Source organism: Notamacropus eugenii, chromosome 3 (assembly GCF_028372415.1).
Source record: "Notamacropus eugenii isolate mMacEug1 chromosome 3, mMacEug1.pri_v2, whole genome shotgun sequence".
Classification (NCBI taxonomy): domain Eukaryota; kingdom Metazoa; phylum Chordata; class Mammalia; order Diprotodontia; family Macropodidae; genus Notamacropus; species Notamacropus eugenii.
This window is the reverse complement of record NC_092874.1, coordinates 406,529,154-406,548,263: the sequence shown is the minus strand read 5'-3', so window position 1 is coordinate 406,548,263 and position 19,110 is coordinate 406,529,154. Positions and strand designations below refer to the sequence as shown.

Here is a 19,110-nt window from a genome sequence, read left to right as displayed (position 1 = left end):
CTGGATGTGGAACATAATTATGAAAAAAAATATAATAAAATTGCTTTAAGTCCAAAGAATCACCTCATTCTAAGAAATACATTCCAAACAAGAATAAACCAGTATCTGAGACTTGGTATAACATCTTGTGTGGGGAGGGTAATCTTCAAAGACCTCCTCCCAAACACACATACACACATGCATATACACACAGACGATAGAACATGACTTGCTTGCTGTTGAGTGAATAGTTAACTAAACATCTATCTATCTATCTATCTACATATATATATATATTCCCATTGTTATTTGAAATGAGCCCATGTGTCATATGCAACACCTAAAGAAAGTAAAGGCCTAGATGGAAAGCACAGAACCTGACCAATTGTGCTAGTATCAGAATATTACACAAAAATCACTTTCTTCCGATGGTCTCTAAGCACCATTCCATACTGCTTTGAGTCCTCCCCAAGGGGTTTTGTGACTAAATCAAGTTGGTCACTTTTCTTCAACATCCAATAAGAAATTGTCCACAATTTGGCTTTATCAGTGATTTCCATTCTTCCTGATTTCTCCTTAGCTCCTGTGAGAACCTTTTGCCCTCTAGATACCTGGTCAACTTCATTATGATTTTTTACTACCTAAGGATGTATCGCCAAGGCAATATTCATAGCACTGGCAGTGCTTATGAATATAAATATACAGGAGCAGTTTTCTACCTCAAAGTATAACAGACTCTCCATATAGAAGGCAGAAGAAAAACATTTATTCAGACACCAGAAAGTCAAATTTCAAAACTAGAAAGCAAAATCAGTCATAGTAACCAAGAAATCAATACACATTATCCCTGCAGGGGGCAAAGCCATTCCTGAGGTTCTTCCCCTCTGTGGGCCCTTCCCACAAAGAAACAAACACTCACCAGCCTAGCTGTGCCTGCCTGCCTGTGTCTTTTCCTGCTCTGACTAGCCTGACCAACTTCCTCCCAGATATGCTCCACCCTGTCTATCCCGCTTGTTCAGCAAGCTCCTCCCAGCACATGTGATTTAGACTTCCATGTGATCCAAGCAGGTCATATGGGCCTGTTAATGAATGGGAAAGATTTTCCTATTTCAGTTACCATTGCGTTCATCCCCAAGATCTTCTGTATTCATTACCTAGGTCAGTGAAGGCAGGGGAGGGGAACTGGTATGAACAGAATTAGAACAGGGATAACAGAAAATATGCATACAAAACAATATCTTAGGCAACTGGTGTCCACAGAACATTACAACAATATAAGAGGTATCATACAAAATAAGCCCATAAAATAATATGCTTAAGGTGGGGCTTCAGCACATGCATTCTATCATTCCCCCCTCGAACAAATGGGTGCCAAAATCTTGGGGTAGGAGGCGAAGGTCTCTTCTTCCATTGCTTTGTGCTGAGATTGGATGTAGAGCTATTCCTGCCCCAAGAGGTCCCATTTAAAAGGTCAATTCTTAGGTGGCATCTTGACCTCACTGGACATCAGATCCAGGGGTAACAAATCACAGGTATGGATAAAGGGTGATATCTGGCTTAAGCAATCAGGCATCTGCAGGTGGAGGGTACTCAGTCTGCAGAAAACAAATCTAGGAAACAATTTTAACAGGCAAAAAGCCAAACAGAAATGAGACAGTAACCAGAAGCAGGATAGACGTAGGGTCCGCCATACTTCTGTAGTCCATGAACCCACTCTCATAGCCTCATTCATGGTAGAATATATGAGGTAAGGGTACAATTTGGTAATTATCTTCTCCTGAAGAAAAAAGTTACTGTGTTATCTTTCCTGTGTGCTATAATCTTCATAGCCTTTGGAACATCATCTGGCTCTCATTTTACCCATACTTTAGCTCTCAATTTTATTCTATCAGGAGAACTCAGTCTTTCAGTTCCTCTGCTAATTGTTTTAGAAGGAGAGTCATTTTCCACAAGGGGTATTGTTTTACCAGGAAGAATACTCACTATTCTATCTTTTTTACAAAACTGGATGCATTATTCACCTAAATTTTGGAATGTCAAAATAATTTCTCCTTGGTTACTAGAATCTATCTCTCCAGGCAATACAGGTATTTCTTGAGCTGCTAATCTAGATTCAGGTAATATCTGTCCAAAACAATTTGGGGGGATTCTCATACATATTCTATAGACATTTTTCTTATTTCTTTTCTATCTAACCTAAAGTTTTCTAAACAATGTAAATCTTATCCTGCTGAACCAGATGTCCTGGGATAAGGTGCTGGGATATCTGGCCTCACAGCCCAATACTCAATATTTGAGATCTTATGTCTTTGTTCTTTTCTAATTTATAGATTTGGGGGTCATCGTCCTGGCTAGAGGTGTACTTCCTAGTAATGGTCTATTATTCAAATTATGCAAATCAGTGAACAAATTATCTTTCCAATGTGCATGAGAATTATTAGAACTTAACTTCCTTAACTGTTCTTTCAGTAATCCATTCATTCTTGTAGATAATATGGATGCTTATAGATAATGTGGAATATATCCCTTCTATGTTGCTTAATACACAATATCTCTTCATTTCATACCTTTGTAATGTGGCTCATCATCACTTTGGATCTGTATTGGGGTTCTATATATGGGATTCCACAGAATCTTACAGGTGTTTTTCTGTGTCACATTCTCTAAGGGACAAGCCATAGACTACCTGAACAGGTGTCAACACAAGTACATACAAATTTAAGTCCTTTATCTTGGGATAGCGGTCCAATATAACCTATTTGCCAGATTTGGACTGGTACTTTTCCCCTTGCTAACTCTCCAGTTACTACCCAAGGAACAGTTCGTTCCTTTTCTAACTGACACATATAACATGCCTCTATTTTACTTGCACTTGTTTTAATAATGAATGAGAAATACTGATACCTTGGTCTTGTGCCCCTTGGTGTGTTGACAGGACACATAAATGGTCAGCCATTTGATGGAACCATTTTATTAGTAATGGATCATCATTTGGTGTCAGAGCAGGGACAATATGCTGAGTAGCAATCTTTACTTCTTGGTAAGTGTGTATGTTGTACTTATTTTCTAATGTGGTTAGAGCCACGTAAGGATCCACATGAAAAATTGACAAATTAGTAGCCAATGAAATATCATATACATTCCCATAATTCTTTGCCCCAGACTTGTTGGCCATGAATTTCCTAATTTTGAATTTTTTTTCCACATGGGCATCCATGTATCTAACCCATTAGCTACCTTCCATGAATCAGTCAATATATGACTATCCTCTTTGAACTGTTTTGACAGCTTGATGTACTGCCATAAATTCAGCATATTGAAGACTTCCACCTATCCCAGTATTTTCCAAAGTCCATCTAGTGCATGGCTTATAGGCTACCACTTTCCAGTGTCTTTTGTGGCCCAAATATTCTGCTGACCCATCAGTAAACCATCCTGTCTCTTTTGTTCTTTAGTTAATCCATCAAATCCCTTATTTCATTTTACTAAGGACTACACCAACTGTTGCTTTGGTTCAGGGGCTGTATCATTTCCCTCAACATCTATGTTTGCTGCAGATTCATGTAAAACTGCTTTAGATATATTTTGAATACACCATTTCCAATGAGTTATACTAGTCTCTTGAACTTGTCCAGTTCTTTGAAAAGATGGGGTACTCATTACCTATATCATTAATATGTTTGTCGGCCTTAATATTACCTCATGACCCAAAGTCAGTTGTCAGTTTCTACCAAAGTTCAATATGCAGCTAACAACTGCTTTTCAAAATGAGTATATTGAATTCCAGATCAAGGGAGTTTCCTAGACCAAAATCCTAAGGGCATATTTCAGCCACTTGGGATATGCCATAAATAAAGGTCCAATTGTATAGTGGTCTTTGCTTCTTCAAAAACTTTACTCTGATGAAGTCACCAATCAAATTCAATTTTTTTTCTTCATAATCTAATATAAGGGTTCAAATTTTGTCCTCGATGGGGTATGTGATGTTGCCAATATCCAAATAATCTTATAACTTATAATCTTATAACTTCTGAATCTTTTTGTCAGGTTTGTGGGAGAATCTCTCACAGCCCCGTATTCCTTTGTATACCCCCCAAATTTTACAATTTCAGTTAGCCCTTGAATCTTTGCAGGGTTTATTTTCCACCCTTTGCTTTTCATATGCTCAATTAAAATGTTAAACTTTCTCCAATTCTTTTACACTTTTTTCCCTGTATCATAATATCATCTAGGTAGCTCTAGTTCATCTAAATGTTCAGCCAGAATCCTCGAACAAATCTTGGGTCTATGCAGATATCCCTGTGGCAAGTGTGTAAAACTATATTGTAGACCCTGACAAATGAAAGTAAGTTGGTCCCATTGTTGAGAATCAATTGCAATAGTAAAGAAAGCATTGGCTAAATCTCCAACTGTCCCATCATATTTCTGGATCCTTTCTGTTAAGGTAACAGTATCTGGAGCAGCAGCATACAGGGGAGGAGTCACCTTATTCAATTCTCTATAACCCACTATCATCCACCATGTCCCATCTGACTTTTGTACTGGCCGTATAGGACTATTCCATCAAGTGGTTCCAGGGACTAATACTCCTGCCTCAACATATTCCTTTATAGTACTGGTAATTTTATCTTATCTACCTGGCACATGATACTGCTTTAAAGCAATTGCTGGAAGGGCAGAGCCAAGATGGGAGAGTGAGAGCAATGATTCACCTAAGCTCTTGGACAAACTCCTTCAGATACCTCTAAAAAGAGAATCTGACCAAATTTTGGAGGTATAGATTCCAATAGGAGACAGATTGTGACAGATTCAAAGCCCAGGAAGACTGGAAGGTCCATGGGAAGGATCTGTTCCACAGGGGTGAGCCCACAGCCCACAGCACAGCGTGTCCAGTGCAGTGGAGTGGGAGGGCCCCAGGAAACCTGAGACAGCAGCAGGCAAAACTGGCGGACCACCAGCCCAGGGTAAAAGACCAGCAGAGCTGAGAGAGTGACAGCCACTGAGTGCCAGATATCAGCACAGCAGCTCCTGAGATTTTCAGCCTGCAGATTAAACTTCGGTAAGTAACCTACTTGAACTTCTGTGACCCAGGATGGCAGAGTGGTCAGTAAATGCTGTCTCATCCCCCCTTGATGACTTTGAAAGAACCATAAAATATTTCCCCAGAAAGGTCCTGGATCAGCAGGAACAGCAGAGGGTGCAAATAGTCTCATAACACCTGAGGCTAGGAAAATAGCTAAGGGGGATTCCTCCTACTGTGGCAGAGGCAAACTGGAAGGAAAGGGGACCCAGGGTGGAGGAAACTTGCACTGGGACCCACGCAAGCCTCAGTGCCAGGAGAGGAACCCCAGGAGGTGTGGAAACTCGAACTAGGATCCAGGCGTGGGTCAGCACTCCAGGGGAAATGGGAAGGCAATAGGGCAGCTGTGATCACCATCCATTGAGCTTGCCTTTGCCTCAGTTCAGCTGAGGTGATCTCTCTTGACCAGACCACACCTCCCCTGTGCTTAACAAGCTAACCCCAGGGCTGATGGGGAAACACAAAACAAAAACCTGCTCTTAGCTTTTTCACGCAAGTCACCTAAACACCAAGTTCTGCAGCTTCTAACTAAAAGAACCAGAAGCCACAACACACAATCAACATCATGAACAAGAAAAAGCAAAAGAAGGGTGAAAAAACCATAGAATCTTTCTATGGGGACAAGGACCAAAACACAAATACCAAAGAGGTCAGTAATGAGACTGTACTTCCATCTGAAAATTCAGAAGGGATGATGAACTGCTTGCAAGCCCAAACAGCTCTCCTGGAACAGCTGAAGAAGGAAACGGAAGAAAAAATGGCCAATGATTTAAAAAGCATAAAAAAAGAATTCACAGATGAGAACATCTCTTTGAAAAGGAAAATTAAACAAATGGAAAAGGAAGTACAGAAATTAACTGGAGAAAATAACTCTTTGAAAGGAAAAATTGGGCAGATGGAAAAGGAAATGCAAAAATTAACTGAAGAAAATAATTTGATAAAGATTAGAATTGGGCAAGTAGAAACTAATGACTCTATGAGACAGAAAGAATCAGTCAAACAAAATCTAAAGAATGAAAAGATAGAAGAAAATGTAAAATATCTAATTGGAAAAACAACAGACCTGGAAAATAGATCTAGGAGAGAAAATTTAAGAATTATTGGCCTGCCAGAAAGCCATGATGCAAAAAGAGTCTGGACAACATCTTCCAGGAAATTATCAAGGAAAACTGCCCAGAAGTGCTAGATCCAGAGGGCAAAATAGTTACCGAAAGAATCCACCATTCACCTCCTGAAAGGGATCCCAAACTGAAAACCCCAAGAAGTATTGTTGCCAAATGCAAGAACTATTAAATGAAGGAGAAAATACTACAGGCAGCTAGAAAGAAACTATTCAAATATCGAGGAACTACAGTCAGGATCACACAGGACCTTGCAGCTTCCACATTAAAAGATGGAAGGAATTGGAGCCCAATACTCTGTAAGGCAAAGGAGATGGGACCACCAAGGATCAACTGCCCAGCAAAGTTCAGCATAACATTTCAGGCAAGGAGATGGTCATTCAATGAAGCAAGGGATTTCCAGACTTTCCTGACAAAAACACCAGAACTTAATAGAAAATTCGATCTTCAAGCACAAGTCTCAAGAGGCATAAAAAGGTAAATGAGGGGGAAAAACAAAACAAACAAACAAACAAACATGTTACTCAATTTGGGCAAACTGTTTATCTCCCTATAAGGGAAGATGATACCTATTATTCTTGAGAATTGTGCATCTATTATGAAATATAAAAGGTATATACATAGAGGGAACGGGTATAAAGGAATTGTTCAAGTAAAGCAATTAAGTCCATTTTTTCTTTTATCCCCTAAAACTATTATTCCCTGCCTTCCTTACTGTCAATTGCTGTCTCCCTTCAAGTAAATTTAGAGTCATGCCTCTCAATATGTCCATTTCAACTATGTATTCAGCAACAGGTACAATTACCACAGTGTATTCTTTCTTAGGTAATTGTCCAATTTTCATCATCACTTTGCCTTGTCTGGCTGATATTTCAGCCCCTACTCATCTTGTGATGGTGATAGGAGTTCCATGTTTATATAAGGGAGGCCTTCGCCTAACCCTAGTTACAGTATTTGATCTGTTTTTCCAATATATTGTCAAATTAATATGGGGTCTATGATTCCATCTGTGCATTTCTCAAATCTGAACTGAGCTTTGGCCAATTCCCTCTTTTCCCTGAAGGTGTGGTGAACTTGGACACAAGGGTCCAGAAGAATCTGTAGGAGCACTTCTTACTTCTCTCTTCCTTCTGGAATCAAGCACCTTTACTCAGTACATTCTGTATCATTCATTAGTTCAAAAACCATGTACATTTTCAAAAGCAGCCTCTGCTCTGAATAGAGCAGTAAACAATTTTTTTTCTGGTCATTCCATTCTGGCTTTGAATCTGCTCACTATATACTCTACTCTCTTGAGGAAATTTATCTTTTCCCCAGTCCTCTTGGTCACTTAACTGTGAAATCTTGTCAAGCACCTCTGAAAGAGGGTTTGCTATTTTCTCAAATACTGTAGTCAAAACTTGGAGCTTGTAAGCAGAAGGAGCCATCTTCATTATTATATTCCTCTGGGAAACTGCAAAGAGGGTAGCAGAGTATGCATATGTGTTTCCTATCATTATGGCAGTCTTTACTTCCCCCTCTTTGAACTTTCTTATACACTCCCTAAGTAAATACCAGAGTCTGTCTCTGCTAGGCCACATAGAGTCATTAGGCTACTGCCTACTGCAGACTTCTTCAACGAAAGGTAACATTAGTTGTATTACCACCTCCTTGCATATTTTAATCTCAAAATCCTTGCTATATAAAAGCTCACGGATACCTAGAAATTTCAAGCAATCCTCGTTATCTGTTGATACCCCTAGATCCCCTTCATCATTGATTTTCACCATCCAAGATATTGATGATTCTCTCATCCTTTTAGTGAACTGACTCAAAATACGTTACCTCCTGCTGAGTAAAATCCTTAATTGTCTCCTTAAACACTGTGTTTCCTTCTTTGTTCTCTTCTTTCTGCATAACTATAGGGTGAGCTTCAGCCTTAGAAGTCTCATCCTTCAAGATTGTTTCATTTTCCAATTCTTACTTAATTGTATTTTCCACTCATGCACTGTTCTGGAAGATGTTGTCATGGAAACTAGGCTGGTTCAGTACAAAGATCACATGCATAATTCTTTTGCACCGCCTTCCATTTCTTAGCTAAATTAACAGTCATTCCTTCCACATGAGCCCTATAGTCTGATCTTTTAAAGCAGAGCCCAAATGCTGAGAATTCCCCTGTAAACTAGCTAACTCTTTGTTCAGTGTGAATTTTTTCCTTCAGCAGCTCATCTCTGCTTTCACACATAATATGGTAGCCTGTAAATAATAAAATCCAGCCTCTCCTAATTGCCCCTGCCAGCTCCTTCCCTTGTCTTATTGGTATTCTTTGCAAACATCTTTCCAGGTCTTTCGGTTCCCTCTTGTAACCTTGCTTCCCAGTTTTCATAGGGTGCAGTGCTTTTAGCTCATTCCTTTGCTACTGAGGAATATGGTAAATCCTCCCATCCTGGGATATTAATGTCTTCCTCTAAATGCTTTTTGCCTCCAAATTTTATACCCTGGGATCCTGTTCATGGTGCCAAATGAATCGCTAAGGCAATATTCACAGTGCTGGTGGTGACTATGAATATACTGACATAGTTCTCAATTGCAAAGTCTAACAGATGCTCCATAGAGAAGACAGAAGAAAAACATTGATTCGGATTCCAGAAAGTCACATTCCAAAACCACAAAGCAAAACCATTCATAGTAACCAAGAAGTCAATATACATGATGGGAAAGATTTTTTCCATTTAAATTACCATTACACAAAGGGTAAACCTAATATGCATTTCCCTAGAAGTGTCTTACTGAATTTTCCTGGAAGATAAGGACAATGGTAGAGGCATAGGCAAGGGAGGTTGAGGAAATGGTACAGGTACCTTAAGATGCATGTCATTTAGGCTAAGGATTACAATTTTTCCTTCCATGACAATACAAGAATAGATTTTTCAGTGCATCTATCTGTTTGATGTACCCAGGGTTCAGGCGGTATTTTTTTCCTCTCTTACCACAGCTGATGTACACAGTCTCAGCCTGCAACCTTTAACACTCAACTTCATTATGACCAGCTTGTTCTGCCAAGACCATATGGATCACCCTGGCTCTATTTTTGCTGCATCAAAAGTGCCTTGTAGCAGCTGGTAAGATTTCTCAGTCCCTGACCTGTCCTTGGGATGCTACATTGGAAAAAAGCATTGGTTCTGGAGTAATAGGACACATGGGTTCAGATCCTATCTCTGGTCCTTCTTGCCTGTGTGACCTTGGACTAATTAGCTAATCTCCCTGGACCTCAGCTTTCTTCATCTGTAAAGTTAGTATAGCAAAGTAAGAATAAATGAATGAATGAATAAACATTTACTAATCAAGTACTTACTGTGTGCTGGACACTATACTAAGCCCTGGGAATACAAATAAAAGTTAATAAGACCATCCAAGACCTCAAGGCACTTCTATTCTAAAGGGAGAAGTGGTTCTAAGACAACACATTAAGGGCATCTGGAAAAGCAGTAGATTATATGTTCCAGGTTGCATGGTGTTACAGTGACTGAGAAATGTCATAGAGCTCTGGTTCTGGGGAAGATAAGGTGAAAGCTTATATTTCAGTGGCCAGGATTCTGTTGGGGAGAGGTACAAAAGTAAGGATGAAAACCAGAGTGTAGGCTGTATAGTATGTAGCTAACTAAAAAGACAACTTCTAAGGTGTTTAGGAGCTCTAGATTTATGATCTCATGCACCTTCCTGTTCAATAGTCTACTCCATTCTTTGGGTGTCATCTTTACAAGTCCCATTTGCTCACTCATCTTTTTCTTTCTTGCCAGCTCAGTCCCATATTCATCCAAAGAAGCACTGGTGCTTTCTACTCTGGATGCACACTAACTTCACTGAGGTGAGAGCTGGGAAGCCAAGACTTGGAGGTCTAAGGTTCTTTCCTGGGGTTAAATGCACACAACCAGGGCTCATGGTGATATATACACATATACATATACATACATACATACATACACACATACACACACACACACACACACACACACACACACATATATATATATGGAGTCTCCACAAAGTGATCTTTTCCTCCATTTCCAAATTCCTCAGCTGTTTCATGGCTATCTCTCTTGTCCATGGAGTCTCAGGAATGGAGATCTTTGTCTATTCCATACTGTTTTCTATGGAACTGGTGTGGGTTTGTAAGCCCTCTTGGGGGTCTATCATCTATATAGGATCTCAGACATCTGATACCCCCAATACCCAAGTGTCTGTCACATCAGTCAGCACCAGTCCTTAGGAGATTTTATCAACATTTCCTTTCCTAGACCAATGATGGCTAGATTTACAACTAGAGTGACTGCTGGCAAGATCCTGCCACACCCTTCCTGATCAGAGTGAAGTTTTACTGGGAGCTGAGCTACCAGATCTATGGCATCACAAGGTTCGGGCTTTCTATTCTGAAGAAGGATAACCTTTATCTCAATGGTGAGCTAACTTATTGAAGCAAGGCTTGGCTCCCGTGTCTTTGTCTTCTGTTCTAATCCCAACATTCTCTTTTCTCATTCTCATTATGATTTGGCCCCCAAAACTGTCCAAATGTTTTTGTCATTCATCCCTTGTCCATTCAATTGCATAAAAGTTGCATATCTAGTTCCCCAGAGAATATGTCCTGTGCTTTCCTAATTCTTTTCAATTCATGGCAGTCACCAAGCTCTGACCTAGGTGTTGTTTGGTTCTACAGATTTAAAAATGACTTGGATGAATACATAGATAAAAGGAAGCAAATATATAGATGACACAAAGTTGATAGGGTAGGTAGCCACCATGTGGCAAAGAATCAGGATCTAGTAAGGATTCAACTCATTTGACATATGTGTTATTATACTTAACAAAATAAACTCTTTAGTTAAGAGGAGTATAGGATTTTGTAATTAGGTTTTTTCAATCAATTGTATAAGTACAGGATGGAGGAGACATGGCTAGACATATATTTCAAACTCCATAATGAATGACAAGCTCAATGACAATGGCAATGAATAGTCAAAAAATATCATGCACATATATAGAAAAATAATTTTCACATCCAGAGCTTTAGAAGTTGATAGTCCTACCATCCTTTGGACTCATTAGACTACATTTGAATACTGTGTCTAGCCTCTTAGTTACAATTTAGGAGGGTGTTGGGCAGGCTGGGGAGCATTATGGAACAGGGTGATTATGGAATGAAATTCCATTCAGTTCAAATAAATTATCTTCTTCATGAATGTCTATTGTGTGTCAGTCATTTTTCTGAGGACATAAAGACAAAAATCCAATAGTGTTTGAACTTAAGCAGCTTGCATGTATCCAGAAAGAACAAAACATAAAATGTATTTACAGCAAATACAAAATCATCACTTTCTAGTTGGGGGCATCAAGAAAGAGTTTGTAGGAGATAGCATTTAAGGTGAACCACTGACAGGATAAGGGGTTCCAAGCAGTGGATGTGAGGATGGAGAGAACTGTAGGTGGGTGTGAGCACTTATGTAAGGCCAGAAGATGGAATGTCATGTATGCGTAAAACATAACAGCTAGAATGTATAGTGTGTGAGAGTGAGTCATGTGAATCAAATGGATAAAGACCATTTGGTGCTAACCAGATTACCTATTGGCTTTTAATGTGAAATAGGGGCACTTATATTTTTTTCATGGGTAATCCTAAAGAAGAGATTCTGCAAATTTTAGAAAAGTGAAGCTTCCTAAGGATGTGAGTGACATGGTCAGACCTGTGCTTTGGGAACTTGAATTTAACAAGTATGTGGAAGATGGGCTGGAGTAGAGAAAGGAGAATTAGGAAAGCCAGTTTGTGGAGGCTATTGTGTCAGGCCATGTTAGCCTGTGCTGACAAAGACTTGAATCAAGGCAGTGTCTATGTGAGCAAATGTGAGTGGTGATGTAGAAATAGAACAGATGTTAATTTTTCAAACTTCGGGCAAGGGAGAAGGGTTGAGGATGATTGTTGTGAACCTGGTAATGATGGTGCCATTAAGAGAAATAGGTAGATGATGCTGAGAGGTAGGTTTAGAAAGACATATGAGTTCCACTTTGTACAGGTTGAGTTTAAGATTGACATGTCCAGTCATCATCTAGAAGATGATATGGGACTTAAGTTAGAGAGAAATAAGACTGATGGTGCAGTTTAGAATTTGTGCCCTTCAAGATAATGATTAAATCATTGAGAGCTAATAAAGAGAGGACCTCCATGAGAAATGGTGTGGTCAGCAGTGTATATATCATAGAAATTTCAAGGAGAATCAGTACTGAGTAAAGGCTGCTGAATTTAACAATGAAGAGATGATTGGTAAAACTCAGAGAGTCAGTCAAATGGTAGGACCAAAAGCCAGATTTCAAGAAATTGAGAAGTGAGTGGGAGAGGAAGAAGCAGCTTTTTTTCATTTGACTGTGAAAGGGAGCAAAGATATAGGAACAGTGTAAGGTGATAACAAGATCAAGTGAAAGTTATTTTTCTCCCCTTAAGAATGGAGCACATTTGGAGTAAGTAGAAGAGAAACTGGTGTGTCAAATGTTCCCATGCTAATGTTATAGACTATAAGGACAAATGTTGACTAGATGGCAACACAGCTAAGTAGTTTAAAATTGTTAGAATGACTGGACCCCAAAAATAGTCAGTAATTATTCATGGAAGGAGGTATGTAGTGGATTGTTCCAGGGATGTGTCTTGGTGTCTGTGCTACCTAAGAAAAGTAAGTAAGTAAATAGAGAATAGTTATAAATCATAGGTTTACTGATTTTACATCTAACCCTGAAGTTTTGAGACAGAACCAATCAATAAACTGGATGACAGAGTTGGGATCCCAAAGGTTAGGCTAGAATGTTGGGGTCAAATCTAGTAAGGTGGAATCTAATAGGAATAATAAAATTTTACATCTGTCCAATTTTATGAGTCCAAGATGGAAGAGCAATAACTGGAATTTTCTGAAAAAAAAAACTGGGACATTTAATGGACTACAAGCTCAACATAGTTCAACAGTGTTGTGTGATAAATAAAAATGATTAAGGAAAATCTTAGGCTACATGAAAAAGACACAGTATTCAACTGTGTTCAGGTGGTTAAAGAGCTGTCACAGGGAAAAGGGACTGGACTTGTTCTGCTTTGGCCCAAAGGGCAGAACGAGTAATAATGAGTCAAATTGCAAAGAAGAAAGTTTAGGTTTGAGGTCAAGAAAAATTTCTTATCAAGTCATGGGATGGCCTACTTCAGGAAGGAAAAGGTTTGCCTTCCCTGAAGAATGTCAAATAAATACTCAATCGCTACTTCTTGGGGATGTTGTGGAGAGGATTTCTGGTCAGTTATGAATTGGAACAGGTCGTGCCTGAGGTGGTGCATTTCTGTTCATCCTTAACCTTGGTGTGTTGAATTTCTCCTCTAAGACAGAAGACTAGGGAGAAAAGTCTGGTGAAAATCCAGGGCATCCCATATGGAGGTTTGCTCTTCTCTGTGTCTCAACAGAGCAGAGTAGAGCAAGTCAAGGTCCTTTGTTATGTTTGTCATGTCAGAGGGCTGGCAGGTGCCCAGGAGAATTCTCTTGTCCCTTCACTCAACGATCACATCCTCTATATACCAAAAGATGGCAAGCTGAACCACCAGGTCTTCTGTTCTTAATCTAGCCTCTCAAGCGTTCTCTTGATTCTCTTCCCATCTCCTTTGATATTCCCATTCATTGTCTGTCCTTTGTTTTCCAGATTGTCATGAGCACAGTCCAATTCAATACATGACAACTAAATGTCTTGTTACACAAATATCCTTTGATTTTCAGGCCAATTGTAATTCCAGAAATTTCTTCACATATGGAATTGGTCCTCAGGATGACTGAGAAAAGTGAAATTGGCATGGCTCTCTCTCAAATCTGTGCCCTTGTAATTCACTTGAATGTTGTTAGAAAGGACTCCCTGTATTAGAATCAGCTACTTCAATATGGAATGAGTTTCCTCTCACTGTAACTCTTTAGGCAAGGGGTGATTATCCTTTTATTCCTGGGGATCTTTGGGAGTTCCTCTTTCCAAGGCTAAAATTCTATGTGGAAAAGATCCCGGGTAGAGAAAAGGATGTCCAGGTTCTACTGGGCCTTCCTGACCAGAGACATTACCTCACTCTCTAGGATTCTCATGTCCTTTATCGAAAGTTCCTTGGTAATTACATTAAGAAACTGCCCTCACAAAACAATCAGGGGAATTGACATAATTTCCCATATGAACCTCAAATGCAAAAGTGTGCCTGAAGCAAGAATTACATGATGAGATTCTGCCTTGAAACCTTAATTTTATTTCTGCCAGAGACATTACTAGCAGTGAAAGTAACCTTAGACAGTGAAAATCTCTCCTATGATCACTCAAGCAGTTATCAAATGAGTTTGATGACATTCATTTATTTATTTTTAATTAATATTAATTAATTATTGATTATTTAATATTAATTATTATTCTTAATCATTTCCTGCATATAGAACCCTGAGATGGTGTCCAGTCAATAATCATTCAGAAGTCCCCTACTATGTCCCAAATAATGTACTAAGTCCTGAGAATGCAAAGAAAGAAAAAAAAATACCCAGTCCCTGCCCTCAAGGAGTTCACAATCTTAACTTTGTCCCCTGTATGTCTGTTTTTTAACAAGACTCTTCTTCAGCAGCTTCTGGGTCAGCCACTGGATCAACCTTCACACATTCTCTGGGATCAATAGGACCTGCAGGTAGAATTGTAATGACTTCAATATTCTGGAAAGGGCTTACTAGGCTTTTCAAAGCTCTTGAAAGAAGGAAAAAAGGAAACCAACTCAGACTTTCCAAAGAAACCCTTCTTACTCTAAGAAGTAGAGGCAGGACAAGATAGAAGGGGTGAGTTGGCATGTTCTCTGAAGTCTCCTGCAAGCAATTTGAGACAAGATTTAAATATCTTGGTAATTTTCCAGATAGATTCCTGTAGGCTCGTGGCACAAATTGTTGGATCCCACTCCAAAGATGAGGAAAATGAAAGTCGCCTCAAACAGTGCCCCACCTTGTCTGACCAGCATTAGCATTTGCCCAGATTCTGACACCTCTTGTGATAATTCAACTTCATCTCATTCTCTTCTACATTATGGGTCCCCACATGGTCATCTCCACTATTAGGCTGGAAGCTCCTTGAAAGCAGGACTATCTTTTGCTTCTTTTGGTATCTCTAGCACTTAGCACAATGTCTTGTATATAGTAAATGATTCATAAATGTTTTTTGATTGATCAATCAATCTTGACCAAACCAAGTACACACACACTTTTCCCATCTGATGAACTTCTCTTGGTTCTATAGTTTTCCCAGTTGTGGTTTTACCAATGATTTTCTTTCACCCTGGTTTATTTTGAGCTCCTTTGTCAACCACTTTTGCTCCAGTAACATCTTCCAGTCCATTACCATTCCTTACCACCACAGGTACAAACTGTTAGCATCTCAGGATCCATTCCTGGATTGTCTTCATGGGTTTTATCATTATATTAGGACTTGAGGAAAAGCTGAAGCAGAATTTGGGGAGTGGGAAATCTTTCCTACCCAAGGATATCAGTGGAACCAGAGAAAAGGGTTTTCCTTCTGGAAAGGAATAGAACAGCCACTGGGTATCCTTGGGCATGCTAACAGATATGGCTAATCCTCACACATAGATGTTTCTCTCTGTCTCATATTTCAGTTACTGGCACTTCTAGCATGGAATCTTTTGTTTTAAACTTTACCATTACCAGCTTAATCTACACAGAAGACATGGGGAACCCAGGTTATGACATGTTCAACACTGTAGAGAATGTCCTGCACCCATTCAAGTTAGTCTTCCCCATATCCTACCCCATCTCACAACTACACAGCTGCCCTCCCCGTTTCTTGACTGCAATCCATCCTCTCTTATCCCAGGTTCACTTAACTCTTTTCTTCCTTTGCCAGATTGGCCTTTTGTTCAGGAGAACTAGTATTGGGCCCTATTTCTCTGGATGCAAGGTGACTTATCTGAGGTCAGAATTTTAATACTTCCCCCACACCCTTGAGAATAAACCTCTAATGTACTATAAAAAAATAGGCAACTCGTTCACAAATTTGCCTTTAGTCTCATTTTCTTTGCATTCAAATTCCCAAACAACTTTATCCCAGTGCTTCTTATCCCATAAATCTCAGGAAATAAAAATTAGTACATTCATAAGCATTGATTAATAATAAGCACTCTAATGTCAAGAATGTTTTCTCCAATTGGGGTCCTCTGGCTTCTCAGAACTCCTACCCACACAGGTAATGCTAGCTCATTGACCATTACAAGGTCACTATCAGCCTTTTCCAGGTCACCTCAGGCATATATTTAATCACTTCTCTACCCAGAATCCCATCAGATTTCTCAGCACCAATATCATGGGTGTTCATGTCACTCCAACTTTTTTTTTTTTTTTATCTAGAGCTATGATGTATTGATTTGCAACTGGATTGTCTTGGACAAAGAGGAGGTGTACTGGGAGATGAGCAGGGAGACCCATGGCATCACCATTCTGTGCCTGTTCACCCTGAACAAGGACAGTCTTTACCTTGATAGTGAGCTACCTAAGTGAACCAACATCTTGGCCACTCTCCTGGCCAGTCTTCTGACATAACCTCAGTATTATTGCCTCTTCATTTTAAAACCTTATTCTTGTATCCAGGCTCTAACTCCACTGCTACCTAAAATCCTTTATTCCAATGCCCCTTTTGTTCAGCCAACTGCAAAAGATAGAACCCACTTATAACTGATTGGCTAGACTGCTCAATACTTGATGCCACCTGAGTTGGTATCTGCTATATCCAGAGATATTTGTTATTCTTTCCATTTTTTTTGTCATTGCAAATCCAGCCTTTGAAGTAATTCCTTGGTTGGAGACTTAGATGAATGCAAGTAGAAATATGGATGAGATGAAGTCAGGAAGGATAAGTACCTAAAAGTAGGATGGAATCAGGAGCTGAAAAGGTTTTAACCTACTGAAATGATGGTTCTGTTCCAATAAAGTGAAATTTAATAAGAATCAATTTGTACTGAAGGAGAAGGAAGTGGAATTGAAGGAAGAGGACCTGGGTTCTAATCCTGGCTTTCTTATTCCCTATCAGTTTGACAGTTGACTAACAAATTAACCTATAGGAGCCTCAACTTTGTCTTCTGTAAAATAAAATGTTGGCCAAGATGTCATCTCAGGCAGCTCTCAATATGTGATTCTGATTCAAGTGGCTGTTTAGTGTTTTTTTAATCAAACCCTAGTATACATTAATCAAATAGAAGGATATAGATTTGGGGAGATAGGACTATAAAGCAATTCATTTGAAAGTTATCTTGGAGATTATGTTGACAGTAAGCCCAATAGGAACCATCAAAGTGACAAGGCAGGCCAAAAACCCCAACAAAACAACACTTGTGTGCTAATATGTCTGCGCATCTTCCTTGGGTGTGGAAATTCCCTCCCATGAGTCAAATTGCAATCTGTCTAAAACCTATCATCTTAGGGACTTGCCTGAGCCTGAGAGATTAAGTGATTTGACAAGATTGCAACATTCATTCAGTTTTAAGGGGTGGGTTCTGATTTCAGAAATTCTTGCTTCTGAATTTCCAGGTCAAAGCATTTTGCCATCTGATCTCTGGTCATAAATGTGTCTCCGCTTAGTCAACTACAATGAATCATAGATTAATCTACAACAGTAGAAATTTAGTAGCCTGAAATGAGAATGGTGGCAGTCTCATGTTCCTTGACCTTGACAAGTTGAAGCAAGTTCATTTTGAGGAGCCCCAGGATGGTGAGGCAACTTAAAACTATGGGGTAAAGGCAGATAGACAGTGCAGTAGATAGTGTCCTGATCCTAGAGAGAGGCAAACCTGAGTTTCAATCTTGCCTCACATACTCACTGGCTGTGTGACATGGGCAAGTCACTTAAGTGAACTTCTCTGATCCTCCATTTGCTCATCTGTAAAATGGGGGTTATCATAGTAGCATCAATCTCAAAAGTCAGCTATAAGGAGAAATGACGTAACATGTCTAACATGTTAAAGCATCATACATAAAAATACTAGTGATGATGATGGTGACAGCTAGAATAAACTGTTTCTGTGTAGCCAGGAGACATCATGATCTCATTCTTTAATTTTCCCAGAGACTGTCATGAGCAAAAGGTTTTGCATTCTGCTGGACTCCAGAAGGCAGAATGAGGAGCAATGAATGATTTTTTAGGCCAGAGAAGGAAAATAGGGTACCAGTACAAGTTGACATTTGCTCCCACAGGAAATCATTTAAAGCTACAAGCCTTTTGGTCTCTCAACCTTCCTGGCTGGATCTCAGACAAAACAGTTAGACAGTGCATGGGAGGATACTCTCATTCTCTATGCAAATCTTTTGGTTCCCCAGGGGTGGTAAACTAAGGCCTTGTTTTCAGCTTTATGTCTTTAAACAACCCTCTTCCTTGACTGCCCATTCTTTGTTTTCTAGGTTACAATGAACAAGGAATGGTTCAATCTACTGAGGTTTTGTGGAGTCCTCTCACCCTGCCTTCCTGGGCTACAGGGAAGAAAACCTCCTCAACTCACCCCAGGGCTGTTGACTTTGAAGAATAAGGCCAAAGTGTGATGAGCAATTGGGTCCCCATATGTTCTAGACCCTTGACCAAATGTGCTGTTCATCAAATGGGCTTTGTAAGGGTCACCTGCAACTGCAGTTTCTCCTCCAACCTGGATCCTGACTCTGTTGGACAAATTTTTCTGGACAAGACCAAGAATACAACAGCCTACTGCCTCGGTACTTAATCAAGCTGTATAACTCCACATGACAAGTGGGGAAGATACCAAGGCCTGAATGACCAGGGGAAAGGAGGGAAAGATCCAGAGGGGATAAGAGACAGGAAGGGGCCTTGAGGTGAGCAGAAGCAGAAGGGAAGCTTGGGAGGCTTGTACCCCAGCAAGTG

At 39.7% G+C, this 19,110-nt stretch overlaps 1 long non-coding RNA gene across 3 annotated transcripts in view; it reads right to left on the bottom strand.

Annotated features, from left to right (window-relative positions):
- The window catches only part of LOC140497302 (uncharacterized), a 94,822-nt gene that overhangs the window by 34,300 nt on the left and 41,412 nt on the right, over positions 1 to 19,110 (bottom strand). The gene's annotated exons all lie outside the window — the stretch shown is intronic.